The 23081-nt window shown below is 39.5% G+C and overlaps 1 long non-coding RNA gene across 1 annotated transcript in view; it reads right to left on the bottom strand.

Moving 5' to 3' along the window:
* LOC123479434 (uncharacterized) overlaps positions 1–23081 on the bottom strand; it is a 377575-nt gene that overhangs the window by 59801 nt on the left and 294693 nt on the right. The window contains exon 5 of the long non-coding RNA XR_006655048.3: positions 15976–16059. This is a non-coding gene — a long non-coding RNA (uncharacterized lncRNA). The remainder of the gene's footprint in view (positions 1–15975; positions 16060–23081) is intronic.

Below are 23081 nucleotides of genomic sequence, written 5' to 3'. Positions count from 1 at the left end.
CCCTAAGGGACACTCTCAAGTGAATGGATAATAAGACCACAAAAATATGTTTGCATATGATCTTTATATGGCCACAAAGAACACACAGTCTACTTTCAGGTAAAAATATCAGCATAATGCATTGTTTTTTATGTTTATAATGCATTGTTTTTTTCCATGGTTCCCTTTCACAAATCCATTTACAGTCCGATCCCTGAAGCATACAACAGAAAAGGCAAGATGTACAAAAGTAAATAGGAAAGAAAGAGGCAACTGTGTCATTATATATGACTTCTGGTCACATTTTAGGAAATTCCCCATAAACTTCCACTATGCTTAACCAAAGAGTCCTCTTTCCCCCAGTTTGTACCTTCAAAGGCTAAATCGCACCCCTCCCCACCAGAACTGAAACTATTTATCCAACTAACGGAAAGAACATAGATGAGACAGAAACCTCCTTCTAGACAAGACTCAAACCCTACCATGAACACTGCTACATGAACTTCTCCCCTCCTCCGTCCTTCTGTAATGCACCATATAGAGAGGGCTCTCCTATCGTAAAGATGTCATATATATTTTCTCTTCACCCAGAGCTTCCATAAAGAGAGACCTATTTGTCTCCATGGTGTTTTCGGCTTTAACAGTATCAGAGCTCCAGAAACACAATGGGAGATGTGTTTTCTGTTAACCTCTTGACTCAGAGATGTCCAAATGCTAAACGTTATTGCACTTCGCATTAGCACAGAACAGTGGGAGTTCTGTGACCAACGTGAAAGGACTGAGAATGGCCACAGAGCCTCTCCTGCGCTCCCCCCTGCAGTTGGTGATGGGCACGAAGCACATAATTTTTGTTTAGAAAAGGCACAAACAAGAAGCAGGGAGGGAGGTGGTGAATGTCACATACACTCTGTGTCCCTCTCCTGCTCCGCACTGAGGTGCTCTCTGCCATGAAGTGACATTTAGTGCTCTAACATACTCTGTGCACAGATATTCACCTGGGAGAAATTAATGTACTTTTATTTACTACACTAGTGATCTGCAAACCATGGAAGGAAAAAGGGGATTAGTATTGACTGTTTGCTTAGGATACTTTTTTCCATTGCCTTAATGTGGCATTCAGTGTTTATAGCTTATTGTGGGAACCATTGTTCTAAAGTGTTCCTTACCTTGCTGTTCATGTCTCCTTCACCACACAGAAATGGAACCAGGAAATCCCAATCTGCATTACAAAGCAGAAGGCTATGGAGGCTTATATGTAAGATTCTGGTCACTGTTATCTAAGATTCCTGAATGACAGTCCCAGAATTGCAAAATATTCTATATTAAAGATGCCTCAGAAATTATCCCTTCTGGGTTTACATAATTTGATACTGATGTTCAGAAAGTTTAAATGATTTGGGTATGGCAGAACCAGGTTTGGTACCTGCACTCATGCTCCACCCTCCCACCCTACCCACGGCTAAATTTTCTTTACCTGAGCTATTCAAGGATGCTTCTGTTGAATGACTGAAAAATTCTTAGGACTATACTCAATGTCACAATGTCACTACTTCTAAAATGCAGATTTCATAGTGCTGCATCTTAAGGTTCGGTACTAGTAAAATGTACTAATATATTTTTAAAAGGTAAGTGGGGTGACTACAATTAAAAGAGAAACTTGCTGTACCTCTCTAAAGATGAGAAGCTGTCTCCAAATTTCTTATCCTTAGCTTATGTGCCTGGACATCTGGAATTTACAGGCATTTGATGATGTAAAACTGTGCTATCCAGCAGTGTGTCCCCGGCACCCACAGCATCAGACTTACTTAAGGATTGAGTGAGATGTGAATTTAAGGCCTCATTCAGACCTACTTAATCAGAATCTGCATAGTAACAAGATCTCAGGGGATTTACACTACTAAACTTTGCTAAACACTACTGAAAGGAAGCTTTCAATAGAACTTGGAAGTACAACTGTTAGAGAAATGAGCCATCAAAGACCACCAGAGATATGTCTAACTCAGAATAGAAAAACAAGTGTTTTGCTGGGGTTAGGATTTGGAGAGCAAGAGATAAAGGGAAAATAGTCTAGTGGGAGAAGAATATTAATGAGGTAGGGTGTTACTCTATTTGCAGTCAAAGCTTGCACTAGTATTTAGAAAATATATATTGGTTGAAATAAGAAAAACTCAGTCTACTCATTTCTCATTGGGGCTTCTGGAAAGCTCAGAGAAGACAAGGAGCCAAAGTCAACTTTGAGAAGGCAAGTGTCCACAGGAGAACGCCTTTGGAAGTGAACACTTACCTAGTACAGGATGGGGACTAACTGCACTCTCACTTACTAGTTCAATGTATAAACCAAGTCAGAAAGAATGTGATGTGAAAATAAGAAAGTGCAGATGACCTACCTTCAAGAAAGTTTGTAAACTCACTATACTAACTGGCCAGAGCCTCCTTAAGTTGTGTCAGCAAAACACTCCCTGACTGATGAAGAAGGTCAAGATTCCAGCAACACATTTGTTTTTAAGCTTATCAATGAGCTAGAAAAGAGCTGAATCAAATTACCACATTTTGGAAAATTAAAATAATGTATCCTGGGCATATACCCTAAGAATCCCAAATCACCAATTCAAAAGAACTTAATCACCCCAAGGTTCATAGCAGTGCTATTCACAACAGCTAAGTTCTGGACGCAGCCAAAGTGCCCATCAGCAAATGAGTGGGTCAAAAAACTGCAGTACATTTACACAATGGAATACTACACAGCAGAGAGAAAGAAGGAACTACATCTTTTGTGACAGCGTGGATGGAAATACAGAATATTGTGCTAAATGAAATAAATCAGTCGGTGAAAGACAAATACCATATGATCTCACCTATAAGTGGAACCTAATAAACAAAGTAAACTAATGAGAAAAATAGAACCAGAGGCATGTAAACATGGAACAGACTGACAGTGACCAGAGGGAAGGGTGGAGGGGGGTAATAGTGGAAAGAAGGAGAAAGGACTAGTCAAAGAACATGTATGAATGACCCATGGACATGGACAACAGTGTGGGGATTGACTGTGGGAGTGGGGGTTTGGCTGGGGTGAGGAAAGCAAATGGGGAAAAATTGGAACAACTGTAATATAACGACAATAAAATTGTTAAAAAATTTAAAAACTTTAAAATGTGAAAAATAACATTTATATCACCATATGTATAGATATCATTTCTTGATGATATTTTTTAAAAATGTAGCATTCTGCAATACTTTATTTCCTCTTTCTAAATCCTAGGATTAATTCTTAGAATATGCTATGGTTATTTGTATTAATGGTATGTTTGGAATATATGGGACTAAATTTTTTTTTATTATTTTTTATTGTTGTTCAAGTACAATTGTCTCCATTTCTCCCCTACTGTACTCCCCCAGCCCAGCCATCCTCACCTCCCATCCCTGACCCCACCCCTACCTTGGTTTTGTCCATGTGTCCTTTATAGATGTTCCTGAAATCCCTTTTCCCTTTCCCCACCATTATCCCCTCCCATCTCCCCTCTGGTTACAGTCAGTTTGTTCTTAATTTCAATGTCTCTGGCTATATTTTGCTTGCTCATTTGTTTTGTTGATTAGGTTCCACTTATAGGTGAGATCATATGGTACTTGTCTTTCACCACCTGGCTTATTTCACTTAGTATAATGCTCTCCATTCCGTCCATGTTGTCGTAAAGGGTAGGAGCTCCTTTGTCACATATAAATTCAGTGAAGAGTTTCTATAAGGAAATATAACATGTGCTCACCAATGAAGAAAGTAAAGAATGATCACTTTGAAGAACACTTTACCCATCCATTACTGCTAAAACTGACACAAAGATATGTCTAATGTGGCCTCCAACATTAATTAATTCATTCATTCATTATTTATTTGTTTGTTTGTTTATTTATTGTCATTCACAAATGCTTAGTCCTGTCATGGATATTTGCTGAAAAGTACAGGAGTATGACCCCCCTAGACACCATAGCCATTCTGAAAAGCAAACAGGGCATTATTTAAACTCTGGCAGATACAACCTTACTACCAAATCAGCCTTAGGAAAAATGACTATATTAAACCACTCAAGTTTATGCCCCTCAAAAGACAAAACCTTATTGCCTTGTACAGGAAGGTAACTTGAGTAAAAAAAAAAACTTTACAAATATATAAATAGCACTAAGTAGGTCCTTATACGTCAAGTGGCTACAGATGGTTAACACACAAACTCTTACCCAACAAAGACAGAGGTAACAGCTATGGTTCATGTCAAACTCATAATAAACGTGACAAAGTAATGACAGTGTCTTTTAGAGCAAGGCCACAGGCCCCTCCAAAGGATAAATGAATGAGCTAACAAATGAAGACTGTACAGGAGACTTACAGTTTTGTCCCTGGTTCTGTGAGCAGACTTTCAGAGTGACCTAAAACTAACCCTGAACCTTCAGCTGTGCTTCATCATGAAACTGGAGCTAGTCACACAGCAACAACCACTGCGACTCACTGTGGGAATATTGGAGCAGGGAATCACAGTGGTGACACTACTGGGATCTCAGTTTTTAAAGGTAGATTAGAGTGAGCTATAGCTAGAAGCTATAAAACCATTACTTTTTATGTATGTTGTATATTAAAATGCCAGAAAATAATTAAATAACCTCATTAGGTACCTTCTGACTACCTGTTTGCATTTTATACTAAAATGTGTCTGGCTTGGGGCAACCTCATTCTAGCCAACACTTTTAGGTTCTAGTGCTGGTCTGTTGTTAATATACTCTGGAGATTGTGTGAGTTCTGTCCAAGTCAGGCAAAATGCCCATAGTTCATAACATTGATTATCACTATGAAATGACTAAGCCTTATATTCTAATACAATCGATCCCCACATTATTATCATTCCAGTCTCTTGGCATTTTTTCCACAGAAGATAGTTCATATCTCATTAACAGGGATGTAAATAGCATTCAGACAAAGACCAGTTTCACTTAAAACCAGAAGTGTGAATTCATAAACATGGCTCTTGATCTTGGGAGCTTCCTAGGTAGAGAGTGTGCAATTACTTGCATTTGATGAAATCTGAGAAGGTGCAATGTGATTGCAAAAAAAATGGCCCCCATTTGTCATGCCTTCCTCAGTTCACAACCTTTGCCATGAAACTTTGTAGTGTCTCCCACTACAGCTCCAGCCTTGGTCATGTGACTTCCTTTGATCATGACGTATTAGCAAACAAAACAGGCAGGAACTTGCAAAATAGTCAAGCCATTTGGCTTGTTTTCACCCTTGCCTTTCTGCTTTTACCATGATAATGTGCTAGGAGGAGCCTCTTGGAGGATGTAACACATGGAGTAGAACTGAATTGTCTCTCCACCCAGTTGACCCCATTCTACAGCTTACAGCCAGAATGAATGAGGCAGAGAATCTGCCCAGTCTATGTCTCTTAGCCACAGCACAATGTGTATTTCTGGTTGTATGCCACTGAGGTTTGGTGTTATTCTTATGTAGTATTATTGTCACAATGGATAACTGATATATTGATTTCCTCAAAATCTTCCGTTTTTGGTAAAACAGAATTCAACCCCAAGAAACAGAACATACAGTGTGGGTACAAGAATTAAACAAAAACTGAATTCTAAAATACCAGTAAAGTATTGTACCCAATCTTACCTTTCATAGGCTTCCCTAGGGGGAAAAAAGGCCCGAAGGAATCATGCTTTGTTCTTGGCATGTTGCTTTGTGCAAGACCCAAGGAAAGCTAGGAGGCTGTACAGTTATCTCCCTTGATGTAATTCTAAACTATACAACCTACTACCTCAACCTGGGAGCATGCAGTCACAATGGCTGGAAAGCTACTATTTCTTAAGCAATAAAATTGCAAGTTAGTCTTATGAATGATCTTCATGCTGTCCCCTATTTGGGCCATGCATAAAGGACAACACATCAAGGGGTCTGACAGTAGGGAAAATAACACGAGAACCTTAGCTTTAGATTATTGTGCAGACAAACAAGAGAGGAAATACTTGGGATTGGTCTTCTTGAAATTCTCTGTGCTTCAAAATTATGGTAATTTTATATAATGGCATTTGTCCTGATCAATCTAGTGACCTTTGGTATCTTCGGACAAAACACAGAAGCTGAGCAATATTTAAACTTGGACAATTGAAAAAGGGTAGGAAAATGAATGTTTCTATGGTGAAACTGAAAAACTCGAATTTCTAAAAGATCAATAAACGAGGAGAAACAGCTTAAGCCAAAACACAGGGAAAAGATATAGACAAGATTCTGAGAAGAGATAAGGCAATAATAGAAGAAATTTTGGGCATTCACTCAACAGTATCAATCATATATATTACATAATTCATATATTTATAAAGTGCTCCTCCTTCCAGAGTTGAATGTTTCAGCATTTTCCATAAAGTCTGTCCCCAACAGTTTATTCAGCAACATAAAATGTGGCTGTTATTTTCTTTATAAGGTATGATAGTAAATTTCCCTATTTGTTCTATGAATTTTTAATCTGAGCCTTTCTTTTGTGTTCAGCCCCAGTGAGATGCTGGAGTAGCAGACAGGCTCACAAGCTTGGTGACATCCCATCGCCATGTGAACTCATATTTAGTCAGGTTTGTATTTCCCATGAGGACTGCTCTGTGGTCTTTGATGCTCATCTTTCTTCATTGCTTCACTTGAGCCTGATCTTGCCTTGTAAAAGCTGTTCACAAAACAGGTGGGCCTAGGCATTTACAGATGGAGGAGTCTCTAAGAACGTGGGATACCAAAGGGTGATAATACTACGGTGCTGGTTGTGTTGAAAAGATAGGTCCAAATGCTACAGATTTAGCATTTCTCCACTAACCTGGAAAAGGACTATTTTCTACCCCTGTGCCCTCATACCTCTATCATAGTGTGGGTGGCTTTTTTGAGGAGGTGACCTCTGTTGCATCAATGCTGCCTGGTTTGGGAGATGCACTGGGAAGTTAGTTTCATCAAGCAAACTCTCATTCATCCCTCAAACCTCAAACCAAACAGTTCTTCCTCTGATAACCTCCCACTTTCACATATACATGCATAATGTAACCCTAACACCATGGCATTGCTTACATGTCTGTCTCCTTCACTAGATACTGAGCTATTTGAAAATAGGGATGAGCCACTCACTTTTGCAAATCTAGTACCAGCTGCATGCCTACTATTTAACACACAGTAGAGATCTAAAAAATATGTTTGTGCCCTGACTGGTATGGCTCAATTGTTTGGGTGTCATCCCACAAAGTAAAAGGTTGCCAGTTCAATTCCTGGTCAGGGCACATGCCTGGGTTTTGGGTTTGATCCTGGGTCGGAATGCTAAGAGAGACAACCAATCAATGTTTCTTTCTCACATTGGTGTTTTTCTCCCTCTCTGTTTACCTTCCCTTACCCTCTCTCCCTGAAAGGAAGGTGAGAAAAAGAAAGAGAGAAAGAAAGAGGGAGAGAGGGAAGAAAGAAAGAAGGAAGGAAGGGGGGAGGAAGGAATGGGGGAAGGAAGGGAGGAAGAAATATTTGCTGAATGAAAACAAAAATGTATGAATGAATGAATGAATGAAGTGGGAGTACCAACCTAAAGTTAACGGCCAGATGATTATTTTTCTCAGGTCCTTTGCTCTTCCACTTACATTGTAACTTCAATTAGAGTAAAGTGGGTTTGCTATTGAGATCCAGAGAAGGGGACATGCAGGATGGCTGAACTCAACCTGGCAAGTTTGCCTCAAGTCCAGATCTCATGTGGAAATTCAAGAGGTTAACTGTGCTCTGGCTGGTGTGGCACAGTGGATTGAGCAACAGTCTGTGAACCAAAAGGCCACTAGCTCAATTCTCAGTCAGGACACATACCTGGGTTGTGGGCCAGGTCCAAGGTGGGAGGTAAGTGATCAATGTTCCTCTCACACATTGATGTTTCTCTTCCTCTCTTTCTCCCTGCCTTCCCCTCTCTTAAAAATAAATTAAGTACAATATTATTTTGAAAAGTTAACTCTGAGTCCTCTGCCTCTAGATACTCATTTATATGTAAGATTTTATATTCACTGGGATATTAAAATAAAATATAATTCATTTTCACTTGAATTTCTTTTATTTTTCTTGTATTGACTATTTTCCTGATTTTGTAACCACCCTTTAGAATGGGAAATAAGGCAATGTAGGGCAGATGAGAGTTAGCAAAAGAGGATACAACAAAGAGAGGATAAGTTTTGATGTGATAAAATGCTAGTACATTAGCTTAAACGTATAACTTACAGATCTTTCAAATGTCTGAAAATAAAAAGAATCTTTCTCCATGTGTAACTTCTAGTGGTCAAAGATAAAAGGATGTTGGTCTTGGAATACTAATGGTTTTCAATACTCTGCTCTTTTGCTTGTGTGAATTTCCTTGTTTATTTATACTGATTTTAGCCTATTACTATGTATTAGTGCAATTATGGCTTATTACATAATTAGTGTAAATATTGTAGACATGTAATAACATGTAATTATGATATGGGATGATGTGACAAAATGTCTCATTGAAAAGAGGAAAAATAAACTAATATAAGGAGCACTTACAGGAGAATTGTAGTTATAATGTTTTTAAGTATAGAAAATCTATTGTACTTTTTAACTTTAAAAGATCTATTCCAAAGGTGTTCTGAACGCATGGGTGGAGACTCTCAGTCTACAGAACACTGTGGTTTTAAGCACTCCCAGTATCAATCCCCCCAGATGAAGAGAAGAGCGAACCTCAGACAACACCACAAGTATCTGGAGTTACAAAAAGCAGGGACTCCCCATGGGTAAACATACTCTGTACTTGATTAGGTTCTTGGAAGTTGGGCAAATGTTATGAAAACACGTGATTCATTAAAACACGTGTAAGAATGTCTGACATGCAATTCTCCAAAGGGACTCCTGACCAGAAAATTAGTTTTTTGAAGTAAGAGTTATAGCTTCAAGATTTATGTTGGGAGAACAATACACATTCTATACCTAGATGGTTCCTCTTAACAGTTCTAAATTTTAATGTGTGAAAAAGATTCCAGTCTTTCAAGAAATAGTTATAGCCTCAATCTTTAGCAAAGTGCTGAACAAATAGTAAGCATTTACAAAGGTTTGTTGAATTAATGAGTGAATGAATCTTAAACATTTTTGAACTATGTGGATACACCAAAAGAAAAAGGTCACTCTATTACAGCTCACACTTTACTGAGTATGATGTTGGTTGCAATAAATCTTTGAAATTTTTGAAGAGTCATTTATATTGGCATCTCTGTAAAATTATAGCACCATTCTAGGAACAAGAAATTTCAAAAATCTTAATTAGAGAGGCTAGGTGACATCTGAGGAGGTTAAATACTATAGTCATGGGACAGGATCCATGGGACCTAACAAAAACTGAGGAATGACTGAGAAGCTCATTAAAAAGTAAGAAATTATATTAACCTAAAATTCAAAGTTAATTCTACCCTGCACATGTCATTTTCTCTCCATGTAGAAAATTCAATTTATCAATTTGGAATACAAACAAGTAATCCTTTCAAAACTCAATCTCAGCTCCCCCATCTCCCCCAAATTCTGGTGATAAGCAGTGAATTACTTCATCAAGTGAAATTCCTAGAATAAAATTTTTTCTGTTTAAAAAATATCTAAACTATTTTTCAGTGCTACAGTATAATCAATGTATTTGATAGTAATGGTTTAAGAATTTTAATAAAACCAGTTTGCTTTATTCCCATTCTCTCTACACTTCCATGCAATCCTGACTACTGAAACAAATATATTTCAGTGTTTTGGGGGGAAACCAGAAAATCTGCAGCTTCCTGTAGAATATTTGGTCCATGCTATGGGATTCCCAAAGGAATAATTAGTATTTATAGCACCATTCATTCACATGGAAGAAGGGAAAAATACTGAATTTCATCATAATGTAAAATACTTAATATCCTGTTCCTTGTAACAAGTGTCCAGGGGCTTTGGGCTTTCCACTACAAAGTTTTCTAGCCAGGTGAATCAAATGTCTTAGGCCTTTTAGAAACTTTGAAAAAATTGACTGTTCTGTGTAATCTTTCTTCTTTTGGTTTAAAAATTCTCATTAAAAGAAACCACCTGCCAGTCACTTACTGTCCATCCTGCAGACCTGTGTCAGCCTTGAGCAGGGCACATGGGCACCTACTGTCCATCCTGCAGTCCTGTGTCAGCCTTGAGCAGGGCACATGGGCACCTACTGTCCATCCTGCAGTCCTGTGTCAGCCTTGAGCAGGGCACAAGGGCACCTACTGTCCATCCTGCAGTCCTGTGTCAGCCTTGAGCAGGGCACATGGGCACCTACTGTCCATCCTGCAGTCCTGTGTCAGCCTTATGCAAGGCATATAGGCAGCTCAGCATCTTCTGGATTCGTGAACTCCATTGGTCTCACTGGTAGCACACTTAACAGCAAGTTAAAGAGATGATGCGACATGACTTTGCCTTTATCAAACGTAAGTGTAAGTGTTTATCAGAGTAGGTACAAGTTGCATCTGCTAGCAGTGTATCCATTCTTGGTCAACCACATCAAAGAGGCATGTAAAACCAACCAAGTATGTTGTTTGCTTAATGGGTGGATAAAGGCCTTGGGCAAACAATGATACATGATACACACCAATGGGGACAGTTTTTGGCTTCTGGATATAACATTCCATCATTCTATAATAAAGCAATGACTTCCTGGCAGGCTGGGAGTTGAAATCTACAGACAGCCCTCCTCAATGCTACACAGCACGAACATAAAGGAAATGCATATTCACAATATCCTCTGGGGGTAGCATTTGCAGAGCTTGATATTCTACCTTTCAAACATATGTGATGTTATTGGGGCCTTCCTAATTCTGACATACAAAATTTAATTTTTATATACTTTATAGAAGAGTTCTAGCTATCTTTGAATGATATGGCTCTTAAGAAGAGACAGCATTTAATGAAATAAAATGTATTTGTATTTCAAACTTTCTGCTGATCTTAACTCAATAACTGTTGTACCTTATATTGATTATTTTTGTTATTTAAAAAAAAAACGCACATAAATGAACAAAAAGTTAAGGGAATTCCTGGCACTATGTTGGACCAAAAAGGAATGCCAAAGTTTAAGTCATTCGAATGGAGTCAACTTTTCACCCTGGATCCTGTTTACAGACTCTCAGCTCACATTATTGGAACGAGACAAATGCAGCCAGTTTTGCTTTGATCTGTGGTCAGTTTGACTTTCCAATCTTGGCACAATGGTGACATTTAAGAGGCAAAGGAATAAAATAATTTCAATTCCAGCCTTTTAAACACGGTGAAGACACTGGCCAAATATGAAGTTGGGCCTAAACCGGCCATTTCTTTTGTATAATTTTTTTCTTACAGTACAGGATATATACAGAAATATAAATAGCGAAGCACATTTATTCCTCCCATTAATTTTACTTTTAAAGATAAGGACTGATTAGAAGGCACTTGGACAACAAAATGTGAGGAAGAATTGCTACAAAGTGCAGCCCAAACCAGAGTGAAAATGGCCTTGTACACAAGTTGCTGTGTGTTTCTGAAAAAGATTATAGCTTTAAAAACAATTAGTCACACTTCCAGAAAACCAAACAAACCCTTGCTTATGTATCTAGTTGTTCGTCACTCAACAAAAGCTGTCTGAGTCACTCAAATTTTTGCTGCCTCATCTGCAGTCCTAGACTCTCAATTTGATAGGGGACATTAGTTATAAGTGATAAGGGAATTGAGGTCAAGTCTATAAATTAATTATTGAAGAACCTCATTCATTTGAGAACAGAAAGTCTCCTTTCTCCGTATCAGGCCCTCTTTTCATGTCCATCATTGCTAAAGGAATCTAGGGGGAAGGGAGGGAGAGTGAAGGAATTTGATGGGATATTGAGTGAGACACAGGCAAGGCCCACGGTCAGTGAGATTGCCTAACAGACACATACCTATAGACACAAGCTTGTGTGGACTATCACCACAAGTTCGGATCTACGGGTTTGTGGCAACAGGCCTCAGTATCTTCTTTTGTTTTGAGGTTTGACATGTCTGAAAACAAAATGTTAAAGCCATTATTCCAACCAAAGATTCCGCCATCTTATTATTTTATGCTAGAAATGTAAAGACTTCATCTTGCTCTTAGAGAGCAAAAGTTAAGTAGCAGCATCTGAACTCTTCCCCACATACATCCCTTTGTTTTCACACACTGCAGATACAGTGGCTATAGGTGAACCTCAACATTGTGCTGTTGAATATTACAAAACACTCATTTACTCAGTCCTCAACACACAATCTTGGCAAAGTGATATCAGTATAGAAAACCAGTGGAATAAAGGAAATTCTTTAACTTGTAGGGAAAGAAAAACACTTCAGAGCCCAAAGGCAAGTCCATTTTTTAAAATACATGTAATTACATGAAAAAAGATGGTAAAGCTGTCCTTTTCCATTTGCGTTCCGATAAACAGCTGAAGAAACTAGCAAGCACTGCCAATGAGGTTGTAAGTATTATTTTTAATACTATTCTAGAGGAGATTTGCAGCTATATTACATTGGAAGATTCATCTTCAAGAAAATATGTGTTTTTGTTCCCCACCCTCACTCTCACCACCATTACTCATTCAAACACCAATACTGAGCAAGTGTTGGTATATTTAATAAAATTTGTTCCAGAAAGGAAATTGTATAATTGCTTCCCCCAAAACTGTTTGAGAATGTGGGAATGAATCTGTTTCTGAGTCTTTCTCATACAAATATTTCATTTGTCAACATAATATCCTTACTTCAAAACCAAACTTCTAGTTATGAGAATGGAACATCCAAGACACCAAGCTTTCATTAATGGTTCCTTTTGTGAATTTTATTGAAAACATAGTTTTAATCAGCACTTCAAGGACACATGATAGAAAGTGAAATAATCCCCCCTCCCTATATGTGGGGAAAATATACCATCATACCTTTGCAGGACCTACAAAGAGACATATTTTCATTTTTGTTAGCAACATCTATAGATCCAGTTTCTCAAAAACATGATCGCCTTTGCCTCAACACATGAACATTCATTTCACTCTTAAGAATCCAGGGAACTTACTTATAACAAACAAGACAAGATTAATTTGGGAATTATTCAGAGTAAAGAGCAGGCCATTTTTTACAGAACCTGAAAGGTGAAAGCAAGAACACAGGGACCCAGCAGCAGGGGGAACAGAGACTGAGATGTAGTCATTCAGAATGGCTTCCCCATCTGCCTGCTTCATCATGGAAGAGCTGTCTGTAGTCATATAGTTATGTGGAATCCACTGGGGATGTAAAGTTACCAAATCTCAGAATTAAGTTGCAGCATTGTGACTTGACTTTTAGATCCAAAACTGACTGTGACCAGAGGGGAGGAGGGAGAGGGATAACAGTGGAAAGAAGAGGAAGGGTCCAGTCAAGGAACATGGATAAAGGACCCACAGTAATGGACAACAGGATGGGAACCGACTGAGGGAGTGGGGGGCGGGCATGGCAGTCGAAAGCAATGAGGGAAAAATTGGGACAACTGTAACTGAACAACAATAAAAAGATAATAATTTTTAAAAAGAAAAAAAAGAAACAAGTGTTAGGTGAAAGTGGAATCCTAACCAGTCTCCTCAAAAATAATCTTTATTTTATCTTAAAATGTTCATTTCCTTCACAAAACACAAGATTTTAAAGTAAACTATGAGCTTCTTGTTTTCCTTTGATCTCTCTGACAGAGGTGTGGGGCCAGAGGCACTTACAGATGGGCACTGTGAACACTGTTGGGGATTGATCGCTAAAAGATGTGTGACATTGGGGCTCTTATTACAGCACAAACAAATAGGCCTGGCTCCCAGAGTGATGAGAACTAATTGTTATTTTCAAGTTTATTAAAATATATAACACAATATTTGCTAGCAACGGATAAAAAATTTGTCAGAATGTCACATTTAGTCATTTAGTGGAACCACCTTCATAAATTTGTACCTCAAAGTCCATAGAAGGGGGTTCAATGCTGTGTTTCAATTGGGAGGCATCTCTGAATCTTTTTATTTTTTGGCAAATACAGGACAAAGAGAAATTATACATTCCAAATGGTTTGCAACACTAGTTTCTAAACAAGCCAATTTTAATTTCAGAAAATAAAAGAGAAATCAGAAGATGCCCAGGCTACAGGAAGGAGAAGGAAGGAAGGAAGGAAGGAAGGAAGGAAGGAAGGAAGGAAGGAAGGAAGGAAGGAAGGAAGGAAGGAAGGAGAGACAGAGAGATGAAAGAAAGAAAGAAAGAAAGAAAGAAAGAAAGAAAGAAAGAAAGAAAGAAAGGGAAAGGAAAGGAAAGGAAGGAAGGAAGGAAGGAAGGAAGAAAGAAAGAAACGAAAGAAAGAAAGAAAGAAAGAAAGAAAGAAAGAAAGAAAGAAAGAAAGAAAGAAAGAAAGAAAGAAAGAAAGAAGAAAAGAGAGAAAGAAAGAGAAAAAAAGAAAAAGAGAGAGAGAAAGAAAGAAAGTCAAACATTGACCTAGTAGAAGAGTGGTTTGTTTGGCAATAGCTATTTTCCAAAATGTTAATTGAATATCTCCTTCAAGAATCTTCTTTGTGTTGAGGAGAAAAATAAGGGTTCTTTTCAAAGCAAAGTTTGTCTTGCTTTATTAAAGCAAAATTTTGTGGGGCTCTTTTAGATAATAATACTAATACTTAAGTTGGAATATATAGGCAATTCCTCTAAACAATGGCAAGATCAGTATAAGGTAATTTGTCAAATGCTTAATTGATACAAAGTCCTTCAATAACACTAAAAGGAAGCTACGTGCTGAGCTCTATCCAGAAAAAGTCCAGCATTGTTCATGTAACGAGAATGGTTTATGCTACATCAATGCAACCTGGCAGCCAAGGAGACTGGACTGTAGTGCGCATGCATGAACAATGACGACTTCACTGTACTAGTCAGTGAGGGCGGTAGATGCTGTTGAGTGAACATGTGTACTGTATGGCTGTCTCATTCAAAATGATTGAGTGAATAGAAAAACAAACCTGCATCAAATGTGGCATTAAGTGTGAACATTCCTCCATGGAAACTATTTGGATGATTCAGGAGGCTGCAGCTATGGGCAACTGGTGACTGGCAGCTTCATCATGACAATGTGCCTACTCATGCATCACGTCTCATGCAGAGATTTTGGTGAAACATCAAATCACCCAGGTGACTCAGCTCCCCCAACAGCCCAAATTTGGCACCCTGCAACTCCTGGCTTTTCTTAAAACTAAAATCATCTTTGAAAGGGAAGACATTTCAGACCGTTGATGAGATTCAGAAAAATAGGACGGGGCAGCTGATGGTGATTGGGAGGACTGTGTGAGGTCCCAAGGCACCTACTTTGAAGGGTACTGAAGCATCATTGTCCTATGTACGATGCTCCTTGTCTCTTGTATCCTCTTTAGTAAATGTCTCTATTTTTCATATTACAGGCTGGACACTTCTGGACAGACCTCATATATCAAGACAACTGAGCTCAAATTTTAGTCACGGGACATGCATGGAGACAGTACCATAAAATGCACACAGTATTACCAATCTAGGACTAGAGTTAAAGTATCAATATTATTATTATGCAATTTATATAATAAGCCAAATCTTCTAGGAATTTAGATCATATGAGGGAGTTTTTAGACACAATTCTCTAATATTTATATTTTTAAATTTAACTACCAAAGATAGCATAAAGTTTAAGGCCAGTGCCTACTGGTTTCAGGTGAGTTCTGCCAAAATCACCGTCAAAACACATCAGCAATGTTAAGTATTCACCTTCAAAAAACTTTGGAACCCCGTACAATTGAATGTTGAACTGCCATACTCATGGCTATGGATATTATCAAAGTAGTTGTTATTTTTGAAAATCAAATTTAAAATGCAGTTGTTCTTCATAATTACATCATTGAAGCATACCCTAAAGATTTTCAATATTTGAGGATAGAAGTTTGAAGAAAATTATAGGAAAATACTATTACCTGAAAAAGTAACTTCTTATGAATTTTATTTTTTAAACCGTTGTCATCTTCCTAGGCCAGTATCTCCAAACTATCCACCCGTGTCTGGAAAATAAAATTATATTAAATGAATGAAGATTTTTTTTGCCCTGTTTTTAGTTGGTTTCTTTTTGTCACCCAGTTCTTTTGTAAAGATGAATTAGAATTAATGCGGAATGATAATAAAAAGGAACACCAGAAACTGAAATAAAAATAATGCTAGAAAAACACTGAGAAGCATTATGTTTACTTTGCTTCCCAAATGACACATGGTATAAAGGTTCTGAAAATAAACAACTTTCACATTTTTCCTGGAATTTCCCTGGCTACAAATGAACCTTGAGAATAATTTTACCAGAAAATGATCAACTAGAAATATGAGGTCTTGGGATGCTCTCAAATTTCAATGTTTTATACCAAAGTGCTCATTTGCTAAACATGATTAAGAGATAGATTGTCAATAACTAAGACTGATTATGGTATAAGCTGGACAATCATTATTACCTGACATGATATAGCATCATTGAGATAATGTTTAAACTTTTTGATTCCGAAATGATTCAGGAGTCATTATTTCTCTCTGCTGAGGGAGCTGTTAAGAAGTGAAATATCTGACCATGGTGGACTCATGAGTCTGCCCTCTCTCCACCACAGCAGGATTCTTGGCTTCCATTCCACCATTCTTTCATTGCCAATGTTTAAGACACAGGGCTTTCTTTTTCTTCATTGTTCCTTTACCAATGGAAGGCACACTCACTGTGCAGTTGATTGCAAAACGGAAAATGTATTTGAGTTTTCCCTGGCCCCTGACTTGAACACCACCTCCATGGTGATGCTCTGAGAACGACACCAATGGAAAGATGCCCTGCCCTGCACCATTCTTCTTTAAGATATTTGCCTCCTGAATAGGATCTGAGCAGATCTCCTTTGTCCCAAGGGGATAGAGCTTTGCCACAGAACAACTTTTTATGAAGGAAGAAAGGAAGGAAGGAAGGGAGTGAGGAAAGAGAGGTGTGGGGGGGAACAGAGAGAGAGACAGAGTGAAAATAATTAAAAGAGAAACATAGGAAAAGAATGAAACACAAAGTGAGGGAAGGGAGGGGAAGGGAAGGAGGGAGGGAGGGAGGAAGGAAAGGAGGAAGGGAGGGAGGGAGGAAGGAAGGAAGGAAGGAGAAAACCTCAAATCTACCCTTTGGCATTCACTCTGACATCATGAAGCTGGGGGGACAGCTAGTCTTTGGTCTCCCTATGGCTTTTCAGTTTTCCTGATGTCTTTTCTCTCACCCTCTGCAGCCCTTGTTTTTTTTGTAGAAGGATCCAAGCACCTTAACAAAAGAGACACCCAGCAATCCTTGTTCGAGTGTAATTCATTGTTGCCATGCGACACACATGCTGTATCCACCTGTGATACTGCCACCAGGACACCAGACCCATATGGAAGTGTCTTTCAAGCATGCAATTCAGAGGCTTCTGACACCGAAGCAGCTAGCTGAGGTAGAGTTGCCTATGCACAGGACAAACTGGCCAGAGTGAGCAGGGGAGGAAGGAGACCGCCAAAGCAGCACCATGTCTTCTGTGTTCCTTTCAAGCAAAGGAACAACTAGAAATTGATATTTAGAATCTTCTACCACACACCCCTCGTATTAAATACGTAAATACATAAAATGAGAAACGAAAATGTGGGTAGGTTGACTAAAGAACAAAGACATGAAAATGGCGTGACAGAATAAGATAGATTGAATAAAAACAAAAGATGCCCTTACATTATCTTAGTCAGCTTGTTCTGTAACTTACAAGCAACATTAAACCCGCTACATATGCACTTACCACAGATGAATAACAGAGACCAACTATTTAAAAGAAAGGAATTGGAGGCAAACTTGCTGCTGACACACCGCATGAAACAAAAAGGGAAAGAGGCTGCCAGTAACACGTTGTTTCATGGGCAGCTGGCTAAAGAGACTACTTTCACTTTTGAAAGCAATCAGTTTGCTCAGGATGACAGGTTTTCTTCTTTTTTTTTTTCCTTTAAAAAATGCAAACAATGAAGCTAGCCTATAATTTCCTTTCTAGCTGTATTGTTTAAAAAAGCCAGAAAGGTTATAAAAAATAAAATTAAAAAAATACAGAAGGCCTTCATTCTGATATAGAAACATGAGATACATATTTTTAAAAATCAGATGTCTGTCTTTTTCTACTATAAATGAACTATTTGCTGCACAAGGCTTCCAATATGCCAGGTAACTTTAACACGTCTATATTCAAAACTATAGTCTGCTCTTGAGAAAGCACAACACACTTAGATTAGAAAGCTCTGAGTTAAGTGAGAGTTCAGGGTAGCCTGGAAGAGAACTGAGGATTCAATCACTTGAATCCTGTGAGAAAAGAGATGTGCAATATGCAAAGAGTAAGTATTGTCTTGGAACCTTGACTGTGTAACAATAGGATTGTTGTTCAGGAAAAAGTACAAAAGAGCCTGGAACCGCCACAATACTTTCAAAAAGAATCAACTATCAAGCACAAGACACTAAGTTCAGCTGAAATAGGAAAGCCTTTGCCTTACTTACTTCAGGGCATAAGCTCCCTGGGGGAGGCGCCCCTGCCGGGCAGAACAACCTCTCCCTGCACTTATCATCGCAGGGGAAGCCAGCTTGGCTCATCCAAGGCTGTCCCCGTCCACTCATTTCCACACCTCCCTCTTGGTTTAGAACAGCAACACACATCCAAATAAAACACGGTTTTTTATAGTTTCCATCAAACTAAAGTTTGGAAGGAAAATAAGTTACTATCTAGTTCTTGCTCTATACTTGCTCTTTCCCAAAACCTATGGATCTCTGTCTGCCTTCCAGCCCTCTATCTACCCCCAACACAGTCCCACCCCAAGACTCATTCTCGCCGGCACCATCCTCTCTCTCCCCATCCTCCTCCCTCTCCCCCTCCCCCCACTCACACACACACACACACACACACACACGCACACACACTGCTGCTTGATCCAATCTGCTGCCTGCTTAACAACAACGGAATGACAAGCAACATCTGTTTGTAAAAGAGCCAAAATGAAACCTTAAATTTTTTAGCTAGGTTTCTTTTTCCTATTTTTACCTGCCTTTAGAAAAAGAAATATTAAGACTTTTATTCAACATCGGCTCCAAGGAGGCACTAATACACCCCTACAGCTATTGTAAGGTAGAGCAGTTTTCAGTAAAACCATTACAACAGTATTTATAGTTGTCTCCCCTGAAGTGAGCTTTGTCGCCATCAAACCAACTAACTAGATTCCTAAAAGTATTTTTTAAATAGCTTTATATATATTCACCTTCTGAGTAGAATCATGGGACCTTTTGTGTTTGCGTGCGTGGAAACGAAAAGGGAGAAGATCAGGCAGAAGAAGAAAAGCAATAGAGGAAGGGGACTCGGCGGTGTCTGCCGGTCTGCAGCAGCCAGGCGTGGCCGCAGCGCACGGGGCGCGCGCGGGCAGCAGGGACGCGCCCGAAGACCGCTCAGCTGTGGCCCTCACAGCCACTCGGTCCCCCTAGGAGACCGGAGACCGCAGTCTGCAAAGCTACCAACAGTCTGCACGGTCACAAAGTAAAGGAGCTACCTAGGAGGGGGAGGGGTGTTTTGGGGAGAAGAGCTGCAAGGAGAAAGGCTTGCTAACCAACTAAAATAGTCTCATCCTCCAGAAGAGAAATAGGGGAATGCTAGAAACTCAACTCCTACTTCATCCAGGGTTTGGAAGAAACCCACACACATTAGGGGAAAAATAAATTCAGACAAGTTGCCAAGGAGACTTGTGTAAACTCCAAGCACAGAAACATTTCTTGGCCTTTCCCCCCATGCTCCATCTTGTATTCTGATCACGCTGCTCTGCGGCAACATTGCACTAACTTTCTGCATTAACCCTGGCCTTCACAGCGCAGGCAAGCAAAGCGCTGGCTGTATATATCGTCGTCGTGCGAACTTAACAAGGTAAGAGGGTGTCTGCGTGTGCATGTACCCATGCACATCCATGACTAGTGGGAAGGAGAGAGTAGATGTTGAACAAAGAATATTCAGACTTTGTGTTCGGAGAGCAATGGGGAAAGGAGTAAGTGAAACATCTAGTACTGGGAATTTCCCTTTGCCTGTGGATTCCATTCTTTCTCCATGCTCCTAGCCTTTCCCCCCTCCCACATCTCCAGTTAAACACCTATGACCCCCTGGCAGAAGTAAACAGGGCTTGAGTCCTTGCAGATGCTGAGGTAGGGGTCCAGGCTTCTGCAGAAAACTGTGTGCTCCACAAAGGAGCACCCTGGCCCCCAGCTCAGGAGGGTGTCCCAGAGAGGTCAGCTTTCTGAAAACAAACTGGGACAATTCTAAAACCTTTAACCAAACCTGTTTAGATCCTAAACCAGCTAGCATTTCAGAGGACAGACTCCAGACCAATATCCCTGCTCAGGTGCAGAAAGTTCCTCCCACACCAACACATCAGGCAGCAGCTGATACGTGTCAATATTTGATTTAGGAGAAAATTGAACATTTTCTTTCAGGACAGACATGTTTTACCATAGAAGCCAATGTTTTTCTTTCTCAGCATCCTGTATTAGAATTTTTAAAATCTTCCCCCAAACAGAGGTGGTAGACAATAAAATAGCCTAAATTATTCCTCAGGGTATAGGGGCAAACCAGTCAGGGTTGTGTGTGTGTGTTTGCATGTTTATATGCTTGTGTGTGCGTGTTTCCCTTCCTTGCTGTCAAGAACAGCAAGGCACACACCAAGGGGTTGGACAGTGAGTGTCTGTGCGGTCTCTTCCCAAGTTAGAAAAAGTCCCAGTGTCTGCCCACCAGCCACATCAGGAAAGTTGCAGTGAGGGACAACCTACCAAGCCTGCTGCTGCTTTAGCCACAATTCTCAGGGGTGGCCATGGGTCAGGGGGTTGGTAAGGGGTGGGAAAATTTTGGCACTCAGTGCATAGAACTGGGTGTGTCTCTTCATGCTCCAAGAAGGCTATGCAGCTTCCACTGCTTTCCTTGCTAAACTTTATTTGCTTTTCACACTTCAGAGCTAAAACAAGCTGTGCTGCCTCACTGGAAGTAAGGCAGCCAGGCAACTCTGGCGAGCAAGAGGGAGACTTTTTGCTGCTGCCATTCGTTCTCAGACAAGGACACAGCCCTGCAACCAGCCCTGCTTGCCCACTATTTACAAGTGACTTCATGAAGCTGAGCCCTGGATTCTAGGGAAGGGGCAATTATTAGAGTTCTCTGTGACCCCGTTAGGCATATTCTCAGATGTTTCATGGCACTAAGCCATCATGACTCAATCAAAATGAAAAATGAACCTTGATGAAGAAGAGCAGGGTGGGTCCATCCCAGCAGGCAACTGGGCAATTATCCTGTGATCTGGTTGGCCTGGGGGCAAGGGAACAACACCTGCATTTTTTCATTTGTCCAGGAAGCTGCAGTAGTCTAAACCCCAGGAAATCCTGCCTCCTTGCCTGTTGGCCTGTTTGTCCTGTCTGCTGGGAATGCGAGGGCTGTCTCACTCTAATGTAAAGAACATTTGCTAGAATACTGCAGGATCCTATGTCATCAAAGAGAGGAAGAACTCAATTAGAGGATCAATGCAATAACTAGTCCTGTAGTGGAGGATTCTTTCCATCTAGACTGTCAAAAATGCTTCCCTTTAAAAGCTGGCTTACTGCTTTCTCAAATTCCCAAAGAACATAAAACATAGTATATAACTTTCATTACATCGTCCCCTGCCATCCTTCTAAACCTGTCAACTTTTTTTGTGGAGAAAGGAAAGAAACTAGTAAATAAGTGATCAACATGGTAGGCTAGCCTGGAAGAAAGACTGCATCAGATGCATAAAAAGTCAACTCAGATGACTTTCAGATAAAAAAAATATTGTTTTCCATATCATGTTAGAAAAATTTTAAGAAGTCTGTTCTTTGAGATAAATAAAGAAGAAATAGCCATATTAACAGTGGCTAGCAAACAAAAAAAAATGTTGCCAATACACATCTCAAAGTATCAAGTAAGACAACTTCTTTTTTAACATGTAGGTACATATATATACATATATATACTTGCCAGCCAAATCTCTCACCTTTAGCTTTGAGGTCAAATATCATATTTTTCCACATTTTGTGAACTGACCTTCCCTTCCTGTACCATGAAATTCATTTATATGCCCCATACACAGGGTAAGAAACAGAATGTTTTGCCTCTCCATCTTTTATGAGCTAATGCTTCAGATTGTAAAATGCTTTACACATCATTTAGTAATTGTCTCCTAAATCCAGTTGGTACCATTATTCCACATGGCAGTGGAGAGCTACATGGAAGGCAATTATGTGTCTTTCCAAAGCTCATATATTATTGCAATGGTAGCATCAGAATTAAAGGTCCCCTCTACTCATCACATTGGAGAGAGGGTCCTCGGTGAGGCTGAAGGAATTTCATGGCATCCTTTCTCTCATTCTGCTTTAGTTTTCAGTCAGCCATTCTTTATCACCTATAATCTCAAGATGTAGAAAACACTGGGCACAGGTACTCTAGTAGCTGCCATTTTGGGTCACCCAAAAGAATAAGCAACCAAATGCTCATACTAGATAGAGACTGATGACAGAAGTAAATTAAAGATGAGAAAGGCCTCCAGCAGTGTGCCCTAGTTAACCAGTACTACCATGCATTCCAGTAACTCTGATCATGAGTGGCAGATTGGTCACAGGTCCAATTCTGCAAAATGGTTTTAGTTTATCTAGACCTAGACTAAACTCCCTCTACCCATACCTGAGGTAACTGTTAGTGCTCACTGAATTTTTATATGTTTTCACATGTGGGACAGGACTGAGGAGTGGATACATTTAAGATATAAAGAGAGGGCATCAAGTTCAACGTATCCTGTGTAAACTGTTTACATATTTTCTATGTAATCCCAAGGCATGTGGTCACTAAAATATAATTTTAAAAGTCATAGTAGCATTCAGGTGGCATGCAAGGGGGTTAATCTTCTCTTCTTGGGTAGAATTAGTGTTCATAACATAATCACATCTCTGTATTTTCATCTCACATGAATAATTTATTTCTGACATTTAATATGG

Source organism: Desmodus rotundus, chromosome 7, assembly GCF_022682495.2.
Source record: "Desmodus rotundus isolate HL8 chromosome 7, HLdesRot8A.1, whole genome shotgun sequence".
Classification (NCBI taxonomy): Eukaryota; Metazoa; Chordata; class Mammalia; order Chiroptera; family Phyllostomidae; genus Desmodus; species Desmodus rotundus.
The sequence above is the reverse complement of the archived record's forward strand: the minus strand, read 5'-3'. Positions and strand labels throughout refer to the sequence as shown.